General features: G+C 33.9%; 1 pseudogene; it reads left to right on the forward strand.

Annotated features, from left to right (window-relative positions):
- The first annotated feature begins 5859 nt into the window (after positions 1-5859).
- On the forward strand, positions 5860-6753 carry LOC110585486 (annotated as a pseudogene).
- The last annotated feature ends 4541 nt before the right edge of the window (positions 6754-11294 follow it).

Here is an 11294-nt window from a genome sequence, read left to right on the forward strand (position 1 = left end):
AAAGAAAAATCAGTCAGCACAAAAAGACCACAAGTGACAAAGATGAAAAAATTAGAATAAACTAACTTTCAAATAGGTATAAAAGAATATGTTCAAGAATTTAAAGAGTAACATGAACATAATGAGGTAAAACATGAAGTACATAACAAAAATATAAAACTCTAGAGAAATAAATACAATATGTGAAAAGATAAATTCACTAGATGAACAATGAATTAGACATAAAATATTTTAACTTCTGTAGAAGAAAAGTGATTAAGACAAATACTAAAAATTCATTTAAAATTTTAGGTAGAAATAAAATGTATGGCAAAAATAGCACAAAAATGGTAGAAGGGAAATGGTATACTATTATTTGAAGACATACTGTGATGAAAGTGTGTCAGTCAGAATCTAAACAGGAGAGAGAAACCACACAGCAGTTTGAACAGGGTAAGTATAGTATAAAGAAACCATATAAAATCTGTTTTTTTTAAATAAAAACATGAAATATAAAACAGAATGATAAAATTGGTTATCTATATATACAGAGTGGAAAGAATCACATGGAAGGAATAAGGGATGGAGTGAGACTGTTCTGAGTGTACCTTTAATAGTTTCTATTTGGAATTATTCATAATCAAAAACTTAAACTAAATCAACACTTAACAAGAATGGGGGTAAACACCTAAAACCAATGCAAACCAAAAAAAATAAATAAATAAAAATAAGGAAGGAAAGAAGGAAGAACCCAACAGTATTTCAAATAAAGGACATAAATGCACTGAAGAAGGAAAATATAATAATACAAGTAAGTTTTGAACACAACGCTCTGGTTATATACTGTCAATCTCGGGAAGAGAAAGAACTAAGAAATTTTGAACTCTTCTTAGTACATTTGTTATTCTATGTACAGATAATTGAACAAATGAGTTGATATTGTTGTGAGTTAGGGTTTTCCCTGTGGAAGAACGGAGATACAAATATAAAAAACCCTATAGGTTCGGTCTGCAATTGAAGGCATCAGTATGCACTCTTAATTTCGTATATACATACATATCATAGCTCTGTTGAAAGGGTCTGGAGTCAATCAATAATCACCAATAATGAGCATATCTACTGCCACAAAAGGATCAAAGGTGAGTCAACAAAAGTACAAAATGAGTCTAAAACATCTTATCGTGTAAGGGGATAGTATCCAAAAAAAGGATGAGGACAAATGCCAAGATAGAGAAGCCAGAGCACAGAGTCTCCTGTTGGTCAAATCTGGAACAATTTGAGACTCAAAATAAATAAGGCAGTAATGGAGTACAACCCAATGATTAAAATAGAATCCCTAAGTCCATACTGATGAAAGATGATAAATAGATAGATGATAGATTGATAAATAGATGATAGGTGGAGAGATGGAGAGAAATGATGATAGATGATAGAGAGACGACAGATACGTACATACATACATACAGACAGACAGACAGGCAGATAGGAAGAACGTTATCTCCATTACAGTAAGATGACACCACAAATACAGACAGAATGACAGAACTGGAAAATTGTTGTTTTGCAACCCTCATAGTTAAGAGTGGTTCAAATAAGAATCGCCAATGGATGCTAAATCTAAAGGTAAAATTATGATAAACAGCAAGATATTTACATGGTTCTTAAATGCCTCCCTGCAGAATTGCTTATTGGGTGCAAGAAGAGAATAGTAATCATGCAGTGGAGAACCAGGTGATCAAAATTAATATCAACAATATGGACCCATGAATATGATATCATGAAAAGGATCTCTCTTTTGTTGTATTCCAGCCAGGTGGGCACAACCTAAGTCTAATCATAAAGAAAAATCAGACAACTCTAAATTGAGGAACATTCTATAGAATAAATGGCCTTAAAATAGGTCAATGTTATGAAAGATTTTTAAAAAGTCTGGGGGTGTCTGGCTGGCTGAGTCAGTAGAGCATGTGACTCTTGATCTTAGGGTTTTGAGTTTGAACCCCACATTGGGTGTAGAGATTATATAAAAATAAAATATTTAAAAATATATTAAAAAATATATTTTCAATGTCTGAGGAAGTTTCCAACTTAAAGTAAACAAATGAAAAAGACATAGAAATTAAATATAATACATGATCCTAGAGTGTATACTCTACCAGTGTTAGGAAATATTATAAAAGGGGTGCCTGGCTGGCTCATTTGGAAGACCATGTGACTCTTGTTCTGGGGGTTATGAGTTCAAGCCCTATGTTGCGTGTAGAAATTACTAAAAAAATAAACTTTAAATAAAATACTGTAAAAGACATTATTGGGAGCATTTTTTAAAAGGCATAAAAACATTCTATCAGAGTTAAGTTTCTTAAATTTGATAACTATACTTGGATTACATAAGAGAAATTTTTTTCTAAGAAACAAACACTAAATACACAAGTTTTAAAGGAGGAAAAGTCTTCATATATATAACCAACTCTCAAATGAGTTAGAAAAATAAATCATACATATATATGAGAGAGAAAGTATGCATGAGGTGATACAGAAAATGTGGTAAAATATTAAAATTTTTAAAATTGGTAAATATAAAAATATCTAGACATTTTCTGTACTATTCTTATAACATTTCTGTAAATTTAAAGTTTTTTCAAAAATTGGTTTAAGTATGTCATTTACAAGTATGTGGTGAATAGCATAGTAGTTAATGTAACAAATACTATGATAACAATATAATAAAACTAAAAAAATATAGCATGGGAGATAAAAATTGAGAGACAGGGTACTTACATAAAATTCCTTATCTTATCAAGTATTTAATAAATTATTGTATAAAGATATAGTGTGATCAAAGTCTGGTGAAGGTAAAATAATAAAAATCAAAACAAAATATTCAAAATTGGTGGAACGGGATGCTATGGAAAGAGGTAGGAAAGAGACTTACTTTAAATAAATAAAACATTACCAATACACACACACACACACACAAACACATACACACCTACTTAAATAGAAAGACTTAAGCATGTAGCACATTCAAAGTCTGCAAGTAAGCATTATCAGCGATAGCCAAATTGTGGAAAGAGCATAAATGTCCATCGACTGATGAATGGATAAAGAAAAGGTGGTAAACATATACAATGGAGTATTACTCAGCCATAAAAAAGAATGAAATCTTGCCAGTTGCAACAATGTGGATGGAGCTAGAGTGTATTATGCTAAGTGAAATAAGTCAGAGAAAGATAAATACCATAATATTTCACTCATATGTGGAATTTAAGAAACAAAACAGATGAACATAGGGGAGGGGAGAAAAAGAGAGGGAAGCAAACCATAAGAGACTCTTAACTATAGAGAACAAACTAAGGGTTGCTGGGGGGGAGGGAAATGGGGTGTGGGCTAAATGGGTGATGGGCATTAAGGAGGGCACTTGGTGTGATGAGCACTGGGTGTTAATGTAAGTGATGAATCACTAAATTCTACTTCTAAAACCAATATTACACTATATGTTAACTAACTAGAATTTAAATAAAATTTTGAAGGAAAAAAGAAAACCCAAAAAACAAAAACAAAGTCTGCAAGTAGTCACTATCAGGGCTATAGATGCAGATAATGGTAAACAATCCATGACAAGAAAGTTATAAACAATGAGAGGTTATAAAGCAACCGAGGGAGAAGAACAGAAGAGACAGGATAGATATATAGCACCAGAAATTTTTTAAAAGAAAGCCTGATGGACTCTGTCAGCTTAAGCTGCTTTCACATTCCCTCTACCCTTGGTGAGAGTTGATCTGACTGAGCCAGACCTGCAGACCTCAGGTTCACTGGGAATAAAGAATGAAAGACAGTCTGGCTTGGTAGAATGCAGGAATGGGATCCAATAGAGTGTTTAGTAAAGATTTGTCTATATAACCTTTTATTTTAGAATAGTTTTAGATTTACTGAAAAGTTTCAGAAGTAGTACAGAGAACTGCCATATACTACATATTGTTTCTCCTATTATAAACATCTTATATTAGTATGGTACATATGTCGCAATTAATGAACAAATACTGATCCATTATTATTAACTAAAGTCCATGTTTTATTCATATTTCCTTATTGCTTGCCAAAGGCTTCTTTCTATTCCACGGTTCCACCCAAGACATCACAATAGCTGTCGGGTCTCCTGAGGTTAGTTCCTCTTGGTTGTGACAGTTACTCACCTTTCCTTGTGTTTGATGATCCTGCCAGATGGGAGAAATGCTAGTAAGTTATTTTATTCAATGTCCCTCTAGTGTGGGGTTATGTGTTTTAGAGAGGAAGATCACAAGGCTGCAGTGACATTCTTATCATATATCACGAGTACATACTATTGATATGACTTGTCACTGTTTATGTTAACCTTGATCACCTGGCTCAGGTAATATTGGTCAGGTTTCTCCACTGTGAAATTACTCTTTGTCCCCACCTTTTCATTCTGTACCTTTCGGAAGGAAGTCACTGTGTGTAGCCCACACTTAAGATATAAGGAGTTACACTCCATCTCCTTGAGGGTAGAGTCTCTACATAAATCATTTGGAATTCTACTACACAGATTTGTCTATTCACCCCCATTTGTTGATTTACTCGACAATTTATATCAGGATTGATTCATGGATATTTATCTTATACTTTGGATTATAATTCACTACTATGTATTTTGATGCTCAAATCATTTCAGCTTTGGCCATCAGGAGCTATTTCAGTTGGCTTCTGTATCCTTTGACATACTGCCATCACTGTGTGTGTGTGTGGTGAGTACTTCCTTACTTTATGACACTATAAGCTTCTCCAGGCTCATCTTGTATATTCCCTTCCCAGTCCTAGAATCAGCTTTTTCTCCAAGGAGCCCTAGTTCCTTTAATCAGAGAGTGGCTCTAGAAACCAAGATCTACATGTTAAGTGTGCTAAGTGTGCTTGTTGCTAATAGGTGTTCTTGCTTCTAGGCCCTCTCATCTAACAGATTAAGGAAATATATGGGTTTATATTAATTTTGTATATACACATATCTATAAATATTCTATATGTACCCTTCTGTCTCTATATTAAGCTAAAATGAATGTATGCTGATGTCTCCTGTTCTATTTTATTACCAAATAGATCATACTAGCCTTTTCTCATTTGCCTGTATTCTCCAGCTCCAACAGTGAGAAACTTGGCTTCTACCATCTGCCATCCATCTACCTAACTATTCAATTTTAGTATATATGCATAGTGGCTTCAGATTTGTTAGCCCATACCTTTATGGAAAACAAATATTAACTGAAGTTATAATTGTTTATGTGCAATTCCTTTGCTTTTGGTCTTACAGACTCCACTGATTTCCAAACTTACAAAGGCCAGAACATTTACCACCCATCCCTGCAATGAGGTTGTTTTGTTAATGTCATACAGTTAGACTGTTTTGTGACAGTATGCATTCCATTCTGAGATCTCCCAACCTTCTAAAAGATTTTTTTTATTTGCATACATTAAAATTCATTCTAGTGCTATAAAAAGTCCTATGGGTTTTGACAAAGGCAGAATATTGTGTATCTATCACTCCTGAATCATACATAAAACTTCTCTCCACAAACCCCTGCTTCCTGACCTGAACCAACCTGCCTGCAAATATCATCAATGGCCATGCCCTTAAAAAAATAATTATCCTTAAAAAAATTCCTAAGGGGCACAATCCCCCCTACTTTTAATTTTACACACTCCTCAGCCCAAATCTCCTTGGCTTCTTTTTTTCCCTTCTCTCTCAACCCCCACTCCCAGCTGCCTGCATTTCCTTAAGGAAGGGTTTTTCCCCGCTCTCTTCCTCCCACACTGTAAGACTGTATGAATAGGCCAGATGAGCAGTCGAATTTTCCAAGAAGTAACTTGACTAGCATGTCTGATGATAGGCAAAGATTCAATGTTGATAGCCCCAGCATCAGCAGTGGTAGTTCAGAGGCAGATCAAAGAGACCTCGCTGCTCCAGAGCCTGAAAAAAAGAATAAAGAAAATCTTCTGTCACCCAGGAAAAAACAAAAAACAAAACAAAACAAAAACAAAAAGCACCAAACTCTCTAGAAAAATCATTACTGAATTATCTGCTAATGTGAAAAGACTTCAGAAGGAGCTAACTGAAGTCATCCATGTTCCTCCTCCCTACCACCATGCTGGGCCCAAAGGAGATAACATTTATCAATGGAGATTAACTGTGTTTGGTCCACCAGATTGCGTGCATGAAGGTGGTGTGGTTTTTCTGGATATCACATTTTCATCCAGTTATCTATTTAAGCCACCATAAGTTACTTTTCACACCAGAATCTATCACTGCAACATTAGTAGTCAAGGACTTGCCTGTCTGAATATCCTTAAAGACAAATAAATAAATAAATATATATATATATATAAATAAATAATAAATAAAAAGAGGAGGGGCGCCTGGGTGGCTCAGTCATTAAGCGTCTGCCTTCAGCTCAGGTCATGATCCCGGGATCCTGGGACTGAGCCCCACATTGGGCTCCCTGCTCCGCGGGAAGCCTGCTTCTCCCTCTTCAGTTCCCCCTGCTTGTGTTCCCTCTCTCTCTCTGTGTCTCTATGTGTCAAATAAATAAATAAAATCTTAAAAAAAAATAAAATGAATATCCTTAAAGACAACTGGAGTCCCACTTCGACAATTTCGAAGATTTTGCTGCTGAATTGTTCCCTTTGGCAGACTGCAACTCTGCAGATACTCCAGTTGGAAGCATTGCTTTTTAGTATTTGACCAACAGAGCAGAACATGGCAAGAGATAGGCAACATAATTCACATAATTTCTATGCAATGTGAAGGAATAGGGACACCTTCTTACTGTACTGCAAACCTTTTTTAATTTTTAAAGATTTTATTTTTAAGTAATCTCTGCACTCAACATAGGCTCAAAACTACAACCCTGAGACCAAGTGTTGCATGCTCTACTGACTGAGCCAGCCAGGTGTCCCTGTGCTGCAAATCTTTATAGCCTTTGCAATGTGGACTGTTGTTGTTGGGGAGGAAAAATTTTTCCTTCTACCGTTCTGGATTTTATTGGCTGGTCTAATAATCAAATTAACATAAAACAGATGAATGGGAGAAAAATTTAATTACATGCATATGGAGATCCCATAAAAATATGAGATGTGGGGATAAGTCAGGCAGTTGAGGCTTATATGCCATCTCCACCAGAGGAATGAGATAGAGGCCAGGGACTTCCAAGGGGAGGAGGGTGATTCACAGGATAAAAAGAGCAGATGTTTAGCAATTAGATGTTTGTCCTGCCATACAGATGAGTCATTCAGATAAAAAATTATCTCTTCGTTATAGCTCTTTAACCGGGCTAGGCCCCCTATGTAAATTTTTTTAGGTAGTTTAAGGGAGAGGTAAAAGTTTTTCTTGAGTCTGCTGGGTCTTGACTGCCTTCAGCTAAAAATAATCCACATGCCAAAGTAGCACATTTAGGGGAGAATTGTTCTGAACCCCTCTAGTGTACATACTTCTTTTCTCTCCTTTTATCCCTTGGAGACTGAAAGACTCCCCAAAAGGGTAAATGCTATCAAGAGTAAAATTTTGTAGCTGTAGATTAGTATGTTTAAAATATCTACTTGCAAGTCTTCATTCTTTGGGATATTAAAGTGTATATTGTGGTGTACTAAGGATACTGGTCCTGAAGTTTACCAAATATTAGAGTGCATTTTATATCTTATATTATACATATGTAGTGTGTGTGTGTGTGTGTATTATAGTGCATTTTAATTTATTATCTGCTTGAAGTTATAAAAGTAGACATAGAGGATCAGGAATGAAGTTATTTATACTAAACATATATCTCTTTCTGGCTATGTGGTTCATGCTATTGGAAAAAATGTTTTACCTTTTACTTATGTCAACTTGTAATAAGAGAATTTTTTTTACCCTTTGTAGCTCAGAGACCACTTGATGTATCTTCTCAAACAGAATAAATATGCTCCTGAAGGAAAAAAAAAATCCTAAGGGATTTAACAATAGCTTTATAAAATACAGGATCTGAATGGCTATATTGTAATTGCTTCCTTGAATATTTATAACCTCATGACAGCTTATCTATATTACCATGAACACCCATGCCCAGCACATATCTAGCACACAGTAGAAACCCCGGGATCATTTCTGAATAAAGATAGCAATCCCAGTTTATCCTAATTAAAATAACCATACATAGTTTTCATTCTAAAATTTTTCTGATTTTCAAGTTTTTTAATTGGAAAATGTGGAAAGGTAACTAAAGCCTTGAGATTCAGTATCTTGTATAGGTATATTTATGATAGCACATTCATTACTAACTAGCTCTATAGAGTCCTACTAACTTAGAAGGGATTCTGCATACATGTAATGAATATTTCATCATGTCTTTGCTTATACATTGAAAGTGTGAACAATTTTTTTAATGGTCTAGATTTCCTCTTTTAAAATGCTACGAGAAATTCTGAATAAGGAAATTATACATTTTTATATCCAAAAAAATTTTATTTTCTACAATTTGGAATATGTTGTATCTATAGGCAAACAAGGTCAAGCTTATAATTTTCATAAATGTAATTTTGCAAATTTCATAAAAGCTAAAACTCCTTTTACTTAATGTAATGAACAGGTGATGGCGACATGCATAATGCAATTTTCACAAATGAAGGTAAATGTAAGTTCATATTTCTGTATTCAAGAAAAATATGAACTAACTCAATAAAGATGAGCAGTATTAACCTTAAGGAGTTAATCATCAGAGTGAATGAGGGAAAATAGTATAATTAGCAATATCTGAAGGTAGTCATTAAGGTGAACCAAGGCACCTAATATAGTTTGCAATATAATGTAAACAAAGCCAAAGTTCCCATAGCAACACAAACTTTTCTTCAATGTACACATACTGTATTTTGGATTACCAGTTAGAGTTCTAAATTTATAGTTTATTATGCATGTGCGTAATAAGGGTATGTCAGCATGATTCTGAGAACAATGAGATTTATATATTCAGATTCGAATATGTTTAAATTTGCAAGTCTCACATTTAATTTTCTATATAGTTGACATCTCCTAAAATTATTCTGGCATTCAAGTCAATGCCATGAAATTAATTTCTCTCACTCATGGCAATGCTTTTAAGTATCTTTATTATTTAAGCTTGTATGTTTTGGGATACATGTATTATGTTGTGCATGAAATTCAATTTTTAAAATTTTGATGATTAAATCTAGTGGCAATAAAATAGAAGGTTATGTAAACATGAGGATATCTAATAGCCAGCCATAAATTATTTCACATAACAATAAAATAGTAACTATCATAAAACAATATTATTTGCTCATTAGGAACAATTGTATTGTTATTCTTTTTGAAGGGAAAATTTTTTTTCTTCCACAATTCCAGCTCAAATCATCCACTCTATTATAGCTGTATCTTTGTTTTCTTCTTTGTAAAACAGGGCTATTTAAACATGTACATTTACAAAGTTCTTTACAATAGTTTTTAAGCTAATCCTCATAACATTTTTGTGAATGTGCCAGATTGGGGATAACTCTGATTACTTGTAGTTTACATATGGAGAAAGAGGCAAATACCTGAGGTCACACAACAGTAAAAAATGGACAAAGTAGTCACTCAGCCTACCAACTTTAAGTCTTATATTATTTGTATAGGCAGAAAAATAGGGGGAAAATCTTGTGTTTTATTTCATATTCATATATTTTATTCTCCTAAATACAAATCCTTATTTATTTTTGTTAAGAACTGATAATCTAATGTTTAACATATTCTGGAGAATCCTAGTGACTATTTCAAAGAGAAATTCAACTCTTTGAGATTTAAATTATTGACAGATTTTACTCATGGTAAAATGGAAAGAGCTTAAAAGAGGCTCAGTTTTACTAATGTATCTTTCCTCAATTCCAAGGCCCTCAAATATTAATGTCTTTTGAATTATATTATGATAGGGACAGAAGGATCAATCTAAGCAAAGATTAGTGTGAAGTTTCAAAATTAACCATTTGGAATTCAAACTCTCAGTGGTGCATAACTGAGCATCTGACATAGGGGAGATAATATTATTTTCTTGTAATTTGAACAGGCAGAATAAAAATATAAAAACCTCACCAAGCTTTCCAGAAAACATAGATTTGCATCCTTCTATTAGTTAAAAAGTATTTATTTCATAAATACATATATAAGAAGTCCAAGAAGCTGAAAACAAGGACAAGGGTTAAAATTCCTCTTCAATTAAAAATGAACCAAAATAGGGGCACCTGGGTGGCACAGTGGGTTAAGCGTCTGCCTTTGGTTCAGGTCATGATCTCAGGATTGTGAGATTGAGCCTGGCTTCTTGGCTCCATGCTCAGTGGAGAGTCTGCTTGAGATGATCTGTCTCCCTCTCCCTCTGCCCCTCCCCTCACTCACACTCTTTCTCTCTCGAAAATAAATAAAATGTATTTTAAAAAATGAAGCAAAATAAATAATGGCAAGAATGATCATAGATGTCATTAATATTTTAGCATTTTCTAGCACCTAGACAAGTTCTCATTGTGGTACAAATATAAATGGTTTCATCCATGTTGCTATTAAAGTGAAAATACATGTGTCAAGATATAAATTTTAACACAAAGATGTCCAATTTCAGGGGGAAAAATCATCCCTTTTGAAGATCATGATAAATATTCAAGTTTTCCTTCATGAAGGTAATATTTTTTGTCTAAGTCAACATACTTTACCATTTTTAAACTTTTCTCATCATATTTTTGACAGCAGGTTTTCCAATTTTGACAGCTCTTTAAAAGTAATTTTAACAGCCTAGTGATTTCTCTTCTAAGCAAAGTCAGATTATGTGAAATGTCAATGTAAAAACTATACACTCTGACACATAATCATTTTTAGTTGAATTTACTTATTAATTTTGCTTGCTATTACTAATAAAACATAAGTGCTTAGCTAATTGTATTGCTTTTTGAAATGTTTTAAAAGTATTAAAACTGTATCCTTCTCACTACAAAATGTCTCACTTAATCACAATCAGTTTCCCTTCCGAAAATGGAGGGAAGGGAGGACGTAGTAGCAGGGCTAGGTAGATAAAAGGCAATTGAGAGACTGAGTAAAGTGGCTACTGTAAAGTAGAAATACAAGCCTGCTTTGGTTAAACCAGCATGGAGGTGTATCTGAATCCCCTGGGGACCTCTTACAAAATATATGCATGTCCCTTCTCTTCTTACCACACAGCCCTATATTCTCAACTCCCATTGCTGAGACTCTGATATACTCCCAGGGCAAAAGGATAGAGAATATCTTTTCACCTACCCAC

Source organism: Neomonachus schauinslandi, chromosome 9, assembly GCF_002201575.2.
Source record: "Neomonachus schauinslandi chromosome 9, ASM220157v2, whole genome shotgun sequence".
NCBI classification, from domain to species: domain Eukaryota; kingdom Metazoa; phylum Chordata; class Mammalia; order Carnivora; family Phocidae; genus Neomonachus; species Neomonachus schauinslandi.